This window comes from Nicotiana attenuata, unplaced genomic scaffold (genome assembly GCF_001879085.1).
Source record: "Nicotiana attenuata strain UT unplaced genomic scaffold, NIATTr2, whole genome shotgun sequence".
Taxonomy (NCBI): Eukaryota; Viridiplantae; Streptophyta; class Magnoliopsida; order Solanales; family Solanaceae; genus Nicotiana; species Nicotiana attenuata.
Genome location: NW_017671444.1, coordinates 236814 through 240798, shown reverse-complemented (window position 1 = coordinate 240798; position 3985 = coordinate 236814).

Sequence of the window (3985 nt, the reverse complement as noted above, 5' to 3'; positions counted from 1 at the left end):
AGAGCCTCCTACCCGATAAGGGTGATTAACCACGTGTATGCTTGTGCAAGTGTCCTAACATAGTTCGCACCAACTAGTAAGTATAAGGAATGGAACGGACAGCACCTATAATGTTTATACAGGGATAGGATCAATGAAAACATCAGCTCAGAACACAATGATTTTAACAGGGGAAAATAATGCAGAAAGAATACAGCTCAACACAGAAATGACAATCGGGGATCTACCAGGATACCGTCCTGTAGCCCCCAAATATAAATATCCAGCAAACCGGGGATCTACCAGGATACCTTCCTGTAGCCCCTAAATGTAAATATCCAGCAAACCGGGGATCTACCAGGATACCGTCTTGTAGCCCCCAAATGTAAATGTCCAGTGGATCTCCCGGGTGTCGTCCCGTAGCCCAACTCATAGGGCGCCGGGAATCTACCGGAATCTCGATCCGTAGTCCCCAAATGTAAATGTGCAGGGGGGATCTACCGGGATATCGCCCGTAGTCCCCAAAGTAAACACACAGCAAAACCAACAGAAACAACAGTTACAGCACAACAGAAAGCTCGTACATCACCACACTACACATAACCACAACATGACAATAATACAAGGTAAGACAAGTAAATCAACTCAAGGACTATAAATCACAAGGGAACGGCAAAATAACACAACAAGAAAATAATACAAGGTAAGACAAGTAAATCAACTCAAGGACTATAAATCACAAGGAAACGGTAGAACCAGCTCACAAAGAATAACCACAGAAAAGAATGCTGGCATAAAGGGAACAGTTCAACTACGAGAAAACTAATATGTAGCAACGATCCCACAATATACAAGTCAATAACAAGGAAATCAACACGAGTCAAGTAGTCCCAAATAAAGGCAAGTCAACAAGATATAAATTATCTAAACTCCTTTTAAGGTTGGACAATTTTTTGAGGATATTCGAAAATTCAATTAAGGGAAGATGATCTTAGCTTCACTTAAGACTAACCAATTTCAGAAGGGGTAATGAAATTCTCAAATAAGATAAGCAACTATGAAAAGATAGCATGACAATAGGTGAGGAGAAATTCTTCAGTCAAATCAGTTAGGTGTCAATTAGGCAATAAGAGTGAATCATGAAGCAATTAATTCCAATTAAGCATGTAGAGGTGAAACAAATAAATAGTTAACTCAGTCATGTCAAGAACACATTCCTACACAGTGAATATAAAGACCTAAGAACTCTAAAAGGCCAATTTTTCCACAAATAAGTCCGATCACGCACCACCTCGCGTAAACGAACTACAATCAACATAGAAGACTCAAATCCTAAGGGGAAGTCCCCCACACAAGGTTAGGCAAGATACTTACCTCAAAGACGACAAACCGATACTCAAAAATGCACTTCTCGGGTGAAAAGACCTCCGGGCGGCTCAAATCTAACCAAATTAACTTCAAAGCACAAATAAAACACATAAGAAGATCATAAAGTTTCAATCTTTAACAAAATCTAAAAATCGGTCCAAAAGTCGACCCCCGGGCCCGCACCTCGGAACCCGACAAATTTTACAAAATCCGAATACCCATTCCAGTATTAGTTCAACCATACAAAAATTATCAAATTCTGATACCATTTCGTCCCTCAAATCATGAAATTTCGTTTTGAAAACTTTCTTCAAAAACCAACATTTTCCCTAACTAAAAACACAATTTAAATGATAAAAATAAAGACTAATTCATGTAATATATTTAAGTCTCAGTGAAGAACACTTACCCAATCGACTGTGTGAAAACCCCTCTAAGAATCGCTCAAAACCGAGCTCCACAAGTGAAAATATGATTAAAATGGTGAAACCCTCGATTTTGGAATATATTCTGTCCGCCCAGGCATTTGTGCATCGGGAACGCGAAGGAAGTATCGCGTTCGCGAAGAAGAGAATGAAGGCTGCCCAGGTTACTCAACGCGAACGCGACAATACGTCCGCGAACGCGAAGAAGGAAAGTCTGATGGCCCAAAAACTGCTCTTCGCGGACGCGTGAACTAGTAAGCGAACGCGAAGTGTGGGATGCCATAACTACGCGAACGCGATGGGCAGATGCGAACGCGATGAATGAAGAGACAGAGCTGCGAGAACGCGAGGCATTTTACGCGAACGCAAAGAAGGAAAATGAGGCGACCAGCAGAGACACTTCACGAACGCGGGAGGGGCTTCGCGAACGCGAAAGAGGATATCAGATACCAGAAACAGCAGTTCAAAAACAAGGGAAAATGGCCCGTAGCCCACCCGGAACACACCCGAGGCCCCCCGGGACCCCGTCTAAACACATAAACAAGTCATATAACCTAACACGGACTCGCTCGAGGTTACGAATCACATTAAACAACGCCGAAACAACGAATCAAACCATAAATCGAACTTATGAACTATCAAATCTTCAAATTTTTAAACTCGTGTCGAAACCTATCAAATCAATCCGGAATGACGCCAAATTTTGCAAACAAGTCCAAAATGACATAACGGAGCTATTTTAACTCTCGGAATCGCATTTCGACCCCGATATCGCAAAAGTCAACTATGGGTCAAACTTCTTCATTTTCCAACTTTCGCCAAAACGCCTCAAATTACCTTACGGACCTCAAATCCGAAACCGGACGCACGCCTAAGTCCAAAATCACCATACGAAGCTGTTGAGATCACCAAAAACCCATTCCGGGGCCGTTTACTCAAAAGTCCAATCTCGGTCAAATTCTCACCGTTTAAACTTCTAAAACTAGTTTCCTTCTTCCAATTTGATTTTGAATCATCCGTTAACTGAATTCAACCATGCACGCAAGTCGATGCACATATTATGAAGCTGGTTAAGACCTTAAGCTGCCGAACGGAGCTTAAATTCTCAAAACGACTGACCGGGTCGTTACATCCTCCCCCTCTTAAAACTAAATCGTCCTCGAACGTGCGAAGATTCGCCTCGAAGTCCTCAAGTTGTTGAATGCACACTTCCAACATACACCCGCGGGTGATCTCACATCACCCCAATCCACATAAACCTGACGACATCATCTCAATTGAATTTAGCCCTTCTATCAATACCAATAAGCCTTAGAGCCAGAATTCTCACCTTCCATCCATTTCCAAAGACCCGATTCTAAATCCATACCCGGTTTCAGTTTCAGCTAGCTGCAACCACTTATGCCTACTCCCACAGAGTACAACCACACAACATACACACCACGCATAGGCCTATAATAACATTCCTGATCATAATACTTGCCCGAATCAAATCCTGAACCGGCCATAAGCCTCAAATTCGATAGGAACCCGTTTCAAACCTCCACAACACTGACGATGATACAATAACAACGAAAACCATACAGCTAACACCCGAATCACCAATTCACAACTAATACCAACGGGCACACACCCTACAACCTAGAACTCAAGAAGCACAGAACGAAAATGACTGAATATGGAAAGGAAACACATAAAGGAACTATCAAACAAGTCCGTCAAGCACAAATTTTTCTATCAAAACTAATTTACAAAACAATCTAACAAGAAAGAATTAAAGCATATAAAAGAATCACAAGGATCTCATACTGATATAACTCCCACCGCGGTACACAGCCCGGTCTCAACACATCAAATCACATGAAACAACGAGGGTCCTGTCCTCAACTCTGAATCTCAAGTAGCGTACACATCAAATCAGCTGGAAACTCTCACTAGATCAATTCCGTCACAATTTACAACAAGTACTGGCTCTCACACCGGTGGAGCATAAAATCACGGCTCGTAGCCAAAAATACTCATAAATCACATCAAGCCTACCGAGAAGGACAACAAAAATTTACTACTAGTCTCATAACTCTCGATAATAAAGAAAAACTGACGATAGACACGGCTATCACTCATAGAACCTTCCAACAGGTTACGACATAAACAGAGTGTAAATCATGAAACGCACCCACTAAGTAGGAGCAACAAATAAGGGGAACGTACAC